This window comes from Jatropha curcas, chromosome 6, assembly GCF_041381405.1.
Source record: "Jatropha curcas cultivar XTBG-Jc1 chromosome 6, XTBG_Jcur_1.0, whole genome shotgun sequence".
NCBI classification, from domain to species: domain Eukaryota; kingdom Viridiplantae; phylum Streptophyta; class Magnoliopsida; order Malpighiales; family Euphorbiaceae; genus Jatropha; species Jatropha curcas.
The window spans coordinates 15,506,549-15,522,283 of record NC_143156.1 but is presented as its reverse complement, the minus strand read 5'-3'; the positions used below and the strand labels follow the sequence as shown (position 1 = coordinate 15,522,283).

Sequence of the window (15,735 nt, the reverse complement as noted above, 5' to 3'; positions counted from 1 at the left end):
AAGCTAGGGCTCATATAGACATGAAGAACAAAAGCTATGCTGATCGTGCCAACAAGGGAAGGAGGCGTGTGGTATTTCAACCTGGCGATTGGGTTTGGGTGCACATGAGGAAGGAAAGATTCCCAAACCAAAGGAAAGGAAAGCTTGCTGCCCGAGGTGATGGGCCTTTTCAAGTGTTGGAGAGGATCAATGACAATGCCTACAAGATTGATCTACCAGGTGAGTATGGCGTGTCTGCTACCTTTAATGTTTCTGACCTTTCTCCATTTGATTATGATTCAGATTTGAGGACAAATCTTTTTGAGGAGGGAGGGAATGATACGGATCAAGGAAGCAAGGTGAAGGATCCTCTAGCTCTACCCGTGGGGCCAATCACAAGAGCTCGTGCAACCAAGCTACGAACAGCCTTGAATGCATTTGCTCAAGAACAAATCACATTGGAGCTTCAAGATCATAATTATGCAAGATGTGAGATTGAACTTGAAGAAGCACCAAAGCTTGTTATGATGCTTGAGGCGTGCAATGAGGCTGCCATTTGATGCATTTTACATGATTCTATACTTAGGCAAATTTAGGAGGTTGTTATCTTATTATGAGCTTAAGTATGGGTTGTGTAGGGCCTTCAGCCCATTTGCCCTATTTTGTTTAAATTCTTTTAGTGGACTTAATTAATTAAGTGTAAGGTTGGTTGGGCTTATTTTCTAGAGTAGGGCCAGCCTAAGTTAGTTAATGTTTAAGTCAGGATTGTTTTAAGTAGTTAGCTTGGACTTGTATTTAATTAAGCCCATTTGGGCCACATTAGGGATAAGCTTTGATAAGGATCCGGGATCGGGAATCAAAGGAATGGGATATAAGTTCGCCTCTATGGCACCCCACGTTTATAAGGAAACGGAAACACCAATAATCGAGATTAAAACGCTCTATGGCACCCCACGTTTATAAGGAAACGGTAACACCAATAATCGAGCAAAGAACAAGATAAACGCCACAACGAGTTGATAAGTTTACCTTAATTCTTGATGCAATTAGAGGATAGCAAATTCTCACAATCTCTCTAATCAAGAAGAACATGCAAAAGCATGAACAATCTGTCTTTGATTCAAATTATCCAAAATCTCGTTTTACATCTTAAGGAGGCTATTTATATGCCTTAAACAAACATAACCCTAAAGAAGAGCATCTAACTAGGCTGCCCTAGGGCCAAAACACATGGGCTTAACTCTAAAACACAAAATAAAGTCATTTCCAGCCCAAAACAAACAACTTGATATTGGGCAGATTGCATGCATCATAAAACCAACCCAAAACAACTTAAATAAACACTATGAGCCCATATCCCTTACATATTAATTAGACCAAAACAAGCAACAAGGGATAAGAACACATCCAAGCCCACTAGGAAGCACCAATGGATCCATATCATTCCCCCTTTCCTCAAAAAGATTCGTCCTCGAATCTTAGTTAAAAGTTGAGGTATCCTTTTGCTTGCTAGGATCAGTCCACTTCTCCTTAGAATCCATGCCCTTTTCTTTACTCTTCTTCTCCTTTTTAGACCGTATTGAACTCCATTGTTTGCTACAACCTGAATATGCCTTTGCAACACCTTTGTCTCCATTGGATTGCTTCTATTGACTGGTTGATTTGGAATGGTGGAGCCAAGAATGAAATCGATTTGATGTTCTATCCCTCTCAAAGGTGGTAATCCACTAGGCAACTCTTCAAGAAAGACATCAGTGAACTCCTCTTTCTCTCGCTCAAGCAACTTTTTCTGATCAATATTCACTTCTTGAGGTGTCAATGGTGCAAGAACCACCTTTTCACCCTCACATGAAGATTGGGCAATCTCTTCTGGAACCACATGTTCAAAGTCCTGCAAAAGATCAACAAACACACTTGGTGATACAGATCCATCATCACTCGTCACTGGATCGCAAGGAGGCATGGTGAACGACGAAGGAGATCCATTGGTGCTTCCTATTGGACCGATTACAAGGAGCCGTGCCAAGCGATATGGGGCAGCCATATCATTATTTGTTCAAACCCAAATAACACAAGAACTTCATGATGTCGCATTCAACAAGTGTTGTGAGGAACTTGAAGACATTCCTAGGCTTCTAATGTTGTTGGTGGCCTGTGAAGTTGAAGCACGCCTGCTACAGTGCCCGCGCCAATTAAAGGCTTGGAGTGACTTAGGCGTGTTTTGTGTGTTTTATGCTTTGTTAAACCTAGATTCCTTATTTAGTATAAATAACTTGTCTTCCATGTAAGGACAGAATTTTGATAAATTGAAAAACTTCATTTGTTCAAGCTTTGCTTGTTCCATTTGCTTAGAGTGACAGTGAGAGATTGCTTCCTCTAATTGCATCAAGAATTTAAGGTAAACTTATCAATTCGTTTGTGGCGTTTATCTTGTTCTTTGCTTGATTATTGGTGTTACCGTTTCCTTATAAACATGGGGTGCCATAGAGCATTTAATCTCGATTATTGGTGTTTCCGTTTCATTATAAACGAGGGGTGCCATAGAGGCAAACTTACATCTCATCCTTTGATTCGATCCGTATCACTTGGCAAGGATGGGTTAATGATACGGATCCATTGGTGCTTCTTAATGGGACAATTACATGGAGCCATGCCAATCGATATGGGGGCAGCCATATCCTTATTTGTTCAAGCCCAAATTACACAAGAGCTTCATGATGTGGGCTTGAACGTGTTCTTATTCTTTCTTGCTTGTTTTAGTCTAATTAATAAGGGATGTGGGCTTATAGTATTTATTTAAGTTGTTTTGGGTTGGTTTTATGATGCATGCAATCTGCCCAATATTAAGTTGTCTATTTTGGGTTGGAAATCATTCTATTTTGTGTGTACTAGTTAGGCCCATGTGTTTTGGCCTTAGGGCAGCCTAGTTAGATGCTCTTCTTTAGGGTTATGTTTGTTTAAGGCATATAAATAGCCTCCTTAAGATGTAAAACGAGATTTTTGGCATAATTTGAATCAAAGGCAGAATTGCTCATGCTCTTGCATGTTCTTCTTAATTAGAGTGATTGTGAGAATTTGCTATCCTCTAATTGCATCAAGAATTAAGGTAAACTTATCAATTCATTTGTGGCGTTTATCTTGTTCTTTGCTCGATTATTGGTGTTACCGTTTCATTATAAACGTGGGGTGCCATAGAGCGTTTTAATCTCGATTATTGGTGTTTCCGTTTCATTATAAACGTGGGGTGCCATAGAGGCGAACTTACATCTCATTCCTTTGATTGCCGATCCCGGTTCCTTATCATTTGGTATCAGAGCCAAATCAAAGTTTTGGGGCACATTTGGAGATAATAGTGGGGAGGGAAGTCAAATGGAGGATCCCCAATTGAAACTTGTAATGGAGTCAATCCTAGGACAGTTTAGAACTTTCAACAATTCTGTCCAAGATATGAGAAAGGAGTTGCAGGAGTTTAACGCTGCCCAACGCTCTAATACAAGAAGAGCTCGACCTAGTGGTACACCAACTAGATTTCAAACTCATGAAGAGAAGAAGGTCGATAATCCTGATCGTTACTTTAAGGATTTGAATAATGAGTTAGGAAGGGTGCAGGGAAGGAAGAATGTAGATTACCTCAATAGATATTCATCCACAAAGGAAGAGCGGAAGACCATTCTAACACCAGTTTGGTCAAAGGAAGTATATGTAGATCAATGTAAAAATGAAAGTATGAGATTTGAGGTTGTAAAGAAAGAAAAGGAGAGTGAAAATAAAATGAGTGAAAGTACACAGAGTGCATTTAAAAAGAAAGAGGGACAAGACAAAGAAAAGAATGTGAGTTTGATAGGTAGAGCAAGTAAGGATACACATGCTTTGTACCACAATCTGCCTATACTTGTACCTTTGTGCAAGGGAGCTTATTTGGCCACTAATGATCTTAACCCATCCTTGCCAAGTGTGTTTGTTGATCTTTTGCAGGACTTTGAACATGTGGTTCCAGAAGAGATTGCCCAATCTTCATGTGAGGGTGAAAAGGTGGTTCTTGCACCATTGACACCTCAAGAAGTGAATATTGATCAGAAAAAGTTGCTTGAGAGAGAGAAAGAGGAGTTCACTGATGTCTTTCTTGAAGAGTTGCCTAGTGGATTGCCACCTTTGAGAGGGATAGAACATCAAATCGATTTCATTCTTGGCTCCACCATTCCAAAGCAACCAATCAATAGAAGCAATCCAATGGAGATAAAGGAGTTGCAAAGGCATAATCAGGTTCTAGCAACCAATGGAGTACAATACAGTCTAAAAAGGAAAGGAAGATTAAAGAAAAAGACATGGATTCTAAGGAAAAGTGGTCGGATCCTAGCTAGCAAAAGGATACCTCAACTTTTAACTAAGATTCGAGGACGAATCTTTTTGAGGAAAGGGGGAATGATACGGATCCATTGGTGCTTCTTAATGGGACAATTACATGGAGCCATGCCAATCGATATGGGGGCAGCCATATCCTTATTTGTTCAAGCCCAAATTACACAAGAGCTTCATGATGTGGGCTTGAACGTGTTCTTATTCTTTCTTGCTTGTTTTAGTCTAATTAATAAGGGATGTGGGCTTATAGTATTTATTTAAGTTGTTTTGGGTTGGTTTTATGATGCATGCAATCTGCCCAATATTAAGTTGTCTATTTTGGGTTGGAAATCATTCTATTTTGTGTGTACTAGTTAGGCCCATGTGTTTTGGCCTTAGGGCAGCCTAGTTAGATGCTCTTCTTTAGGGTTATGTTTGTTTAAGGCATATAAATAGCCTCCTTAAGATGTAAAACGAGATTTTTGGCATAATTTGAATCAAAGGCAGAATTGCTCATGCTCTTGCATGTTCTTCTTAATTAGAGTGATTGTGAGAATTTGCTATCCTCTAATTGCATCAAGAATTAAGGTAAACTTATCAATTCATTTGTGGCGTTTATCTTGTTCTTTGCTCGATTATTGGTGTTACCGTTTCATTATAAACGTGGGGTGCCATAGAGCGTTTTAATCTCGATTATTGGTGTTTCCGTTTCATTATAAACGTGGGGTGCCATAGAGGCGAACTTACATCTCATTCCTTTGATTGCCGATCCCGGTTCCTTATCAGTTAAGATCATTAGTGGCCAAATAAGCTCCCTTGCACAAAGGTACAAGTATAGGCTGATTGTGGTACAAAGCATGTGTATCCTCACTTGCCCTAGCTATCAAACTCACATTCTTTTCTTTTTCTTTTTCCTCTTTCTCTTTTTTTGCACTCTGTTTATTTTCACTAATTTTATTTTGAATCTCCTTTTCTTTCTTTACAACATCAAATCTCATGGTTTCATTTTTACATTAATCTACATATACTTCCTTTGACCAAACTGGTGTTAGAATGGTCTTCCGCTCATCCTTTGTGATTGAATACCTATTGAGGTAATCCACACTTTTCCTTCCTTGCACCCTTCCTAACTTATTGTTCAAATCCCTAAAGTAATGATCAGGATTATCAACCTCCTCATCTTCAGGAGTTTGAAATCTAATTGGTGTAGTACTAGGACAAGCTCTTGTTGTACCCCTCCTTGTGGCATTGTGGTCATGTCTTTCCGTCTGTTGTTCTTGAAGCTCTAATCTGTCATTAAAGCTTTCCATAAACCTAGTGATTCGTCCCATCTCTCCAGAGAGAGCATCTAGAAAGGCTTGTAGATTTGGATCTTCAATTTTAAGAGGGCTGTCATTCTTATCTCTAGATGAATCAGACATCCTGAAATAGAATACAAACACAAAACTAAAGGAAATGGTTAGTTTATCACTCCCTCACGTGTTTCTCTCTTTATTTGGCTTTTTTACAATATGTGGGTTTCACTCCAGCCTTTTACCACTCTTTCCACTTGAATAATTGCACTTCAGAATCCCAAAGTTGCTACAAAAGTCAAGAGAAAGTTAGGAAAAACAAAGAATATAATTAAGTAATGCACAAACTCTATCAAGAAATCACAATGTTTGAATGGCAATACAAGAATAAGAAAGGTGTATTGCTAGAAATCAATAAACTAAAGTGTAGGAACAAGCAAATAACACTTTAGCAATGTTAAATGAAGCAAAGATAGCACACAAACAAGAAATTGAAACTAGAATTTAAAAGACGATTTAGGGATACAATGTATGAATTTAGTTCGCTACAAAGCAAACCAAATATGGACCTAATTAATTCTACCCAATCAAAGCAAGCAAACAAAGAAAACCCAAAAAAAAAAATTTTTTTTTAAGGTACTGTAGCAAGTTTGCTTCTGAGTTCCTGTAGCAAGTTACTGTAGCACAACGTTTTTGATTTATATCCTCACTTATCCTACAAATGTGACCCAATTTAGGTAGGGTAAGGGCTTAACAAGGTATAAGTGGAGGGTTTGTGTCTCCCAATTCAATTTAGGTAGGTAATGACTTAGTCCAACAATGACTTTTGTGTCTGCCAATTCAATTTTAGGTAGGTAATGACTTTGTCCAACAATGATTTTATGTCTCCCAATTCAATTTTTTTTTTTTTTAGGTAGGTAATGTCTTTAACAACCAATTCAGATCCAGATTTTTTTTTTTTTATCAAGAAATAAGCAAACAACAAGAATATTCAAAGATAGATCTTGAATTAGTCAAAGGGTAACTAGAAAATGATGCAAACAATAAGAAGATACAAAGAGAAAACTAGATTCAAGAAGATTTAACAAGAAAATTCTAGATCCAAGAAGATCTAATGAGAAATTGTCTAGACCCAACAAGATCTAAAGAGATAATGTCTAGATCGAACAATATTTAAAGATTTTTTTTTTTTAAGTCCCTAACCCTAGGATAGATTGAAATCCACAACCACAGTGCTCTGATACCAAATGATAAGGATCCGGGATCGGGAATCAAAGGAATGGGATATAAGTTCGCCTCTATGGCACCCCACGTTTATAAGGAAACGGAAACACCAATAATCGAGATTAAAACGCTCTATGGCACCCCACGTTTATAAGGAAACGGTAACACCAATAATCAAGCAAAGAACAAGATAAACGCCACAACGAGTTGATAAGTTTACCTTAATTCTTGATGCAATTAGAGGATAGCAAATTCTCACAATCTCTCTAATCAAGAAGAACATGCAAAAGCATGAACAATCTGTCTTTGATTCAAATTATCCAAAATCTCGTTTTACATCTTAAGGAGGCTATTTATATGCCTTAAACAAACATAACCCTAAAGAAGAGCATCTAACTAGGCTGCCCTAGGGCCAAAACTCATGGGCTTAACTCTAAAACACAAAATAAAGTCATTTCCAGCCCAAAACAAACAACTTGATATTGGGCAGATTGCATGCATCATAAAACCAACCCAAAACAACTTAAATAAACACTATGAGCCCATATCCCTTACATATTAATTAGACCAAAACAAGCAACAAGGGATAAGAACACATCCAAGCCCACTAGGAAGCACCAATGGATCCATATCAAGCTTGGGCTAACTTAAGTTAATAGCTAAATTAGGGTTAGCTTAGGTTACTTATAATGTTGTAAGAGTTGCACAGCAGCCACCATTGAATTGAAATCAAAACAAAACGTTTTCTTCTTGTTCTTTCACGAACAGATTGTGTTCTTCATAGAACCAAAAATATCCTTAGTAGTTAAGCTTGTGAGTTCTACAAGATTAATTGCACCAAGAATTTCAGAGTTGTTTTCAAGAGTACTTGAAGGTAAGTTTCTGATTCTTGTTCTAAATTCCTTGCTTTCTCTCTTCAAGAGTACTTGGGGGTTAAAGGGATTGTCGGGTACTTCCGAGATTGCATGCTTTCCGCTAGATGTTCCTTGTTGATTTGCAAGAGTACTTGTGCCATTTTCTATTGGATGGTATGAAGATGAAATTTTGTGTGATATAGTACCTATGCAAGCTGGACATCTATTGTTGGGAAGACCATGGCAATATGATAGAAGAGCACTTCATGATGGATTCCACAATCGATATTCTTTGATTCATAAGGGGAAAAAGGTGGTTCTTGTACCTTTATCACCTCAAGAGGTTTATGAAGACCAAAGAAAGATAGTTGAGAGAGAGAGAGAGGTTTCGGCCTTGAGAAAAAAAGAGAGTGAAATTTCGAGAGAACAAAAGAGAGAAGATAGTAAGAATGAGGGAAAAGAGGCCACAAAAATAACAAAACAAATAAATGGCCCAATTGTGAGTGAAAAACCGAGAGTAGAGAAAAAGAAACAGACTTTTTATGCAAGAGTTAGAGAGGTTAAATGTGCTATTGCCTTGGAGAAGCCCATATTGCTTCTAAGGTACAAAGAGGTTTTATTTGCTGAAACTAACACTAACCTTGATAGTTTGCCTTCTATGTTTGTTTCTATGTTGCAGGAATTGATGATGTCTTTCCTAGTGAACTACCAAGTGGTTTACCACCTTTAAGAGGAATAGAACATCAAATTGACTTCATTCCTGAATCCACCATTCCAAATAGGCCTGCCTATAGAAGCAATCCAATGGAAACAAAGGAGTTGCAAAGGCAAGTTGATGAACTTATGGAGAAAGGTTTGGTGAGAGAAAGCATGAGCCCGTGTGCCGTTCCCGTGCTTCTAGTACCTAAAAAGGATGGAACATGGCGCATGTGTGTTGATTGTAGAGCGGTCAACAAAATCACTGTAAAGTATAGACACCCTATCCCTAGACTTGATGATATGTTAGATGAATTGCATGGGGCAACTTACTTTACTAAAATTGATTTAATGAGTGGTTACCATCAAATTAGAATGCAACCAGGTGATGAATGGAAAACTGCTTTTAAAACTAAGTATGGTTTGTATGAATGGTTAGTTATGCCTTTTGGATTATCTAATGCACCTAGTACTTTTATGAGGCTTATGAACCATGTATTACGTGCCTGATACGGATCCATCATCACTCGTCGCTGGATCACAAGGAGGCATGGTGAACGACGAAGGAGATCCATTGGTGCTTCCTATTGGACCGATTACAAGGAGCCGTGCCAAGCGATATGGGGCAGCCATATCATTATTTGTTAAAGCCCAAATAACACAAGAACTGCATGATGTTGCATTCAACAAGTGTTGTGAGGAACTTGAAGGCATTCCTAAGCTTCTAATGTTGTTGGTGGCTCTTTAAGTGGAGGAAAGCACGCTGCTACAGTAACGTGCTACAGGAACTCAGAAGCGCTACAGTGCTACAGGAACTCAGAAGCGCTACAGGAACCATGCCAATTAGTTTGACTTTGCTACAGTAAATTTGACTTTTCTACAGGAACGTGCTACAGGAACTCAGACGCGCTACAGTGCTACAGTAACGTGTTTTTATGTGTTTTATGCTTCATTAAGCCCTAGTTTCTTGTTTTAGTATAAATATCTTGTATTCCATGTAAGAACACGATTTTTGAGACATTGAAAACTTCATTTGTTTAAGCTTTGCTTGTACTCCTTTGCTTAGAGTGATAGTGAGAGATTGCTTCCTCTAATTGCATCAAGAATTAAGGTAAGCTTATCAACTTGTTTGTGGCGTTTATCTTGTTCTTTGCTCGATTATTGGTGTTACCGTTTCATTATAAACGTGGGGTGCCATAGAGCATTTAATCTCGATTATTGGTGTTTCCGTTTCATTATAAACGTGGGGTGCCATAGAGGCGAACTTATATCTCATTCTTTGATCCGATCCGTATCAGTGCCTTCTTAGGAAAATTTGTGGTTATATACTTTGATGATATACTCATCTATAGCAAGTCTCTTAATGATCATATTGAACATGTTAGGATAGTGTTACAAACTTTAAGAACTGAAAAGTTGTATGCTAAACTTAACAAATGCACATTTTGTATAGATAGACTTGTATTTCTTGGTTTTATTGTGAGTGCACAGGGTATTGAAGTAGATGAGGAGAAAGTAAAAGCTATCAAAGAGTGGCCAACTCCCAAATCAGTTTCTGAAGTTAGGAGCTTTCATGGGTTGGCAAGCTTCTATAGAAGGTTTGTTAAAGATTTCTCTTCAATTGCAGCACCACTAACAGAAATTATCAAAAAGGAAGTTGGGTTCAAGTGGGGAGAAGAGCAACAAAAGGCGTTTGACACACTTAAAGGGAAGTTAACTTCTGCACCTATACTTTCTTTGCCTAATTTTGAGAATACTTTTGAGATTGAGTGTGATGCTTCTGGAGTGGGAATTGGGGCTGTCCTAATGCAAGAAAAGAAGCCAATTGCCTACTTTAGTGAGAAGTTGAATGGAGCACAACTCAACTATTCAACCTATGACAAAGAGCTTTATGCCTTGGTAAGAACTTTACATGTTTGGCAACACTACTTATTACCTAAAGAGTTTGTCATCCATACTGACCATGAGGCCCTAAAACACTTGAAGGGTCAAGGTAAGCTCAATAAAAGGCATGGTAAGTGGGTTGAATTTATTGAACAATTTCCATATGTGATTAAATACAAGCATGGAAAAGATAATGTTGTTGCTGATGCATTGTCAAGAAGATATACTCTAATTACTGCTCTTAGTTCTAAATTACTTGGATTTGAGTATGTTAAGGACTTATATGTGAATGATTCTGACTTTGGCAACATATATGTAGCATGTGAGCATGGAGCATTTGATAAGTTCTATAGACATGATGGATATTTGTTTAAGGGTAGCAAACTTTGTGTGCCAAAATGTTCTATGTGTGAATTGCTTATGCTTGAATCTCATAGTGGGGGATTGATGGGACACTTTGGGGTACATAAGACTTATGATATGTTAAATGAACACTTTTATTGGCCTCACATGATTAAAGATGTAGAGAGGGTTTGTAACTCTTGTATTACTTGTAAACAGGCCAAATCTAAGTCTATGCCTCATGGATTATACATGCCTTTACTTGTTCCTAGTTCTCCTTGGATTGATGTATCTATGGACTTTGTACTTGGATTGCCTAGGACTAAACGTGGTAAAGATAGCATATTTGTTGTTGTTGATAGATTTAGCAAGATGGCTCATTTCATTCCTTGTCATAAAACTGATGATGCCAATAATATTGCTGAATTATACTTTAAAGAAGTGGTAAGATTGCATGGGGTACCAAGAACTATAGTTTCTGATAGGGATGCAAAGTTCCTTTCACACTTTTGGAGAGTTTTATGGGGAAAGCTTGGAACTAAATTGCTTTATTCTACAACTTGTCATCCACAAACAGATGGACAAACTGAAGTTGTGAATAGAACTTTAGGAACATTGCTTCGTACCATTGTGGGTAAGAACTTGAAAACTTGGGAAGATTGTTTGCCATTCATTGAATTTGCATATAATCGTAGCATACATTCTACCTCAGGTTATAGTCCATTTGAACTTGTTTATGGCTTTAATCCACTAACTGTATTAGATCTTGTTCCTTTACCTTTGAATGAACTTTCTAATCTAGATGGTGAGAAAAAGGCAGAATTGGTGAAGTCTTTACATGAGAAGGCTAGAGCCAACATAGAAAAGAGGAACAAGCAATATGCTAATAAAGCCAACAAGGGCAGGAAAAAGTTGGTGCTTATGCCAGGTGATTGGGTTTGGGTACACTTTTGCAAGGAAAGATTTCCCAACCAAAGGAAGAGTAAGCTAGATGCACGTGGAGATGGTCCATTCCAAGTCTTAGAGCGCATCAATGACAATGCCTATAAGATAGACTTGCCAGGTGAGTATGGTGTTTTTGCAACTTTTAATGTTAGTGATTTGTCTCCCTTTGACATGGATGCAGATTTGAGGACAAATGTTTTTAAAGAAGGGGGGGATGATACGGATCCACTACCACCAACCACCTATGGAGCTCAAGGGAACAAGGACCACAACAATGGCGACCACAACAATGGCAATCCATTAGCACTTCCTAGTGGACCAATTACAAGGAGCCGTGCAAAGAAGTATGGAGCAACCATGTCCTTACATATTCAAGAACAAGTTACAAAAGAGCTCCATGACCTTGCTTTCAACAAGTGCTATGAAGAACTTGAAGGAACACCTAAGTTTCTCACATTAATAGAAGCACATGTTGAGTGGGAACATGAATTGGTTAGCACGCCCGTGCTAGATGGCACACCCCAGGCCGTGCCCTCGTCTGACTTGCTGAGGAAAACAACTACCTTGAAGCACCCCCGTGCTAAATAGCACACCCAGGCTGTGCTTCCCTCTGACTCTGAAGCACCCCCGTGCCAAATAGCACACCCTGGCCGTGCTTCCCTCTGACTCTCACGAGGGAACTCCTACATTGAAGCACGCCCGTGCCAAATAGCACACCCAGGCTGTGCTTGTCCCTGCCTCTCATTAAGTTAGTTAGCTTATTTTGAGTTTTTGCTTTGTTAATGGGTTGGGCCTCCAATATTTCGGCCCCCTTGATTAATTAGCCTTATTTTGTTTAGATTTAGTCAATCTTTAGTAGATTTGGATTAGATATCCAAATCCTTAAGTAGTTATGATTTTATTAGTCTTATCCTTAGTTGGTTTAGATTTGCTAAATCCTACTCCTTAGCTAACTCTAAATCCTTTAAGGATCTGGACCTCTTAGATTAGTATAAATAGCTTGTTATTTTGTAATTATTCAACAATTATTCATTGAATTAAAGACTACTTCTTCATGCTTAGTCGTGTTCATGTTTTTAGAGAGTATGAGATTGCATTCTTCTAATTGCATCAAGAATCAAGGTAAACTTATCAATTCTTTGTGGCGTTTATCTTATTCTTTTACTCTATTATTGGTGTTCTTGCTTCTTTAAGCTTTGGGTGCCATAGAGGGGAATTTATTCTAGATCTTTGATCTCTTCCAAAACTTGTCATTGAGTTCATGAAATTTATTTTCATTGGGTTCCGCGTCATAATGTGTCACTAATGTGTCATGGGCCCCTCCCATATTATTATGTCTAGGATAAGATTCCTTTGCATTATTATGTTAGAAGATAAGTTTGCCACGTGGCTTGTCACGATTGGCTCTCTAGATTACTTAAGATAAGGTTAGATAAGGATGCCACATGGAATCTTCTCATTGGCCCTTTAGATTACTTAGGATAAGGCTCTTTGCCTATAAATATGTAAGCTCTCTTCATAAACTTTCCTAAGAAGGCACGCAATACATGGTTCAGAAGCCTCATAAAAGTACTAGGTGCATTAGATAGTCCAAAAGACATAACTAACCATTCATACAAACCATACTTAGTTTTAAAAGCAGTTTTCCATTCATCACCTGGTTATATTCTAATTTGATGGTAACCACTCATTAAATCAATTTTAGTAAAGTAAGTTGCCCCATGCAATTCATCCTGCATATCATCAAGTCTAGGGATAGGGTGTCTATACTTTACAGTGATTTTGTTGACCGCTGTACAATCAACACACATGCGCCATGTTCCATCCTTTTTAGGTACTAGAAGCACGGGAACGGCACACGGGCTCATGCTCTCTCTCACCAAACCTTTCTCCATAAGTTCATCAACTTGCCTTTGCAACTCCTTTGTCTCCATTGGATTGCTTCTATAGGCAGGCCTATTTGGAATGGTGGATCCAGGAATGAAGTCAATTTGATGTTCTATTCCCCTTAAAGGTGGTAAACCACTAGGTAGTTCACTAGGAAAGACATCATCAAATTCCTGCAACATAGAAACAAACATAGAAGGCAAACTATCAAGGTTAGCATTAGTTTCAGCAAATAAAATCTCCTTGTACCTAAGAAGCAATATGGGCTTCTCCAAGGCAATGGCACACTTAACCTCTCTAGCTCTTGCATAAAAAGTCTGTTTCTTTTTCTCCTCTCTTTCTTTTTCTCTCACAATTGGGTCATTAATTTGTTTTGTTATTTTTGTGGCCTCTTTTCCCTCATCCTTACTCTTTTCTCTCTTTTGTTCTCTCAAGGCCGAAACCTCTCTCTCTCTCTCAAGTATCTTCCTTTGGTCCTCATAAACCTCTTGAGGTGATGAAGGCACAAGAACCACCTTCTTCCCCTTATGAATCAAAGAGTATCGATTATGGAATCCATCATGAAGTGCTCTTCTATCATATTGCCATGGTCTTCCCAACAATAGATAGCCAGCTTGCATAGGTACTATGTCACATAAAATCTCATCTTCATACCTTCCAATAGAAAATGGCACAAGCACTTGTTGAGTCACTTTTACCACCCCACAATCATTCAACCATTGCAACTTATAAGGCTTAGGATGCTTGAGACAAGTCAAGTTCGGTTTGTTTACCATATTTACACTAGCAACATTAGTGCAACTATCCCCATCAATAATAAGAGTACACACTTTTCCACTAATCAAACATCTAGTGTGAAATATGTTCTCACGTTGCTCAAGGCTTTGCTCCTTAACATGCATGTTCAAGGCACGCCTAGCAACCAAAGCTTCTCCATGTTCAGGTAATATTAAGTTTTCTGAATCATCATCATCATCATTAATTAAATTAGGCATATCATCACATTCACTACATTCAGATTCAGAACTAACATTCCCAACATCTTTAACAATCATAACCCTTTTATTAGGACATTGAGATGCATAATGCCCTTTCCCCAAACATTTAAAATATTTAATTTCTCTAGAAGGGGTTGTAGAGTTAGAGGTACCTTTGTTGCTTTTGAATGGAGTTTGGACAGGCTCTTTACCTTTTGAAGTTGAATCTGTCCTTTTGGAATTAGAACCCTTAAAATCCCTCTTCTCACCTTCTTTAGGCCATTTAGATCCCCATGTGTTGCTGGAATACTTGTTGGTGGATCTCCCCTTTTTCTGTCTTTCAAGTTTCATGGCCATATCTACCATCTTCTCCAAGCTATCATACCTATACATCTCTAAAGCATCAGCAATGTCTTTATTTAGACCTCCAAGGAATCGTGACATGGTGATTTGCTCCTCTTCTTCAATCTTGGCTCTTGCCATGCAAATCTCCATCTCCTTGTAGTACTCTTCCACACTCTTCCCTCCTTGCACCATTCTAGCTAATTTATTGTGTAAATCCCTAAAGTAATGAGTAGGGACAAATTTTTGGTGCATTAGCTCTTTCATGATCTCCCATGGTGGTACAGGTCGCAATCCCTTTCTTCTTCTTTTCAATAGCAATTGTTCCCACCAAAACATGGCATAACCTTTCATTCAACAGCAGCAAGATGGGATTTCTTTTCTTGAGAATAGTTATTTCATTCAAAGATTTGTTCTACCTTCCTCTCCCACTCAAGGAATTCTTCAGCATTGTTGTTGCCTTTGAATTCTGGAATCCTCATCTTAATTGATCCCAAGTCTCCATCAATTTTGTTGAAATTGGTTTCTGCAGTATCTTCATCATCATGAACTTGAAATCTAGTTTGTGGATGAGCTCTTGTTGTATTAGAGTTTGTGAAGCTCTTATCTCTTGCAATTCCTCCTTCATGTCTAGGAAAAGATTGTTGAAGGTTCTAAACTTTCCTTGAATTGCTTCCATGAAACAAAGGAGAGGAAGGATTAGTCGCAATGAGAAAGTGAAGCTCTTTATCAAGCTTAGAAATCCTTCGTAAAAGATCATCATGCATTTGTTGAGCTTCTTGGCGGAAGGAAGACACAGTAGAAGTTAAGTGATCATTCTTTTTCAAAGCTTGATTTAGCTTGCCATCAATGTTCTTGAGATAGTTGTTTTGGACAACAGCATTAGAAGTTTGCCAGTTGAGGACTTCTTCAAAAGGTGATAAGGGCTGTAGGTTGCCAGTAGAGTGAACAACAGTTTGTCGGACATAGGGACTA

General features: G+C 38.3%; 1 pseudogene; it reads left to right on the top strand.

Annotated features, from left to right (window-relative positions):
* LOC149495604 (uncharacterized) overlaps positions 1 to 15,408 on the top strand; it is a 32,003-nt pseudogene extending 16,595 nt beyond the window's left edge.
* Positions 15,409 to 15,735: the final 327 nt, after the last annotated feature.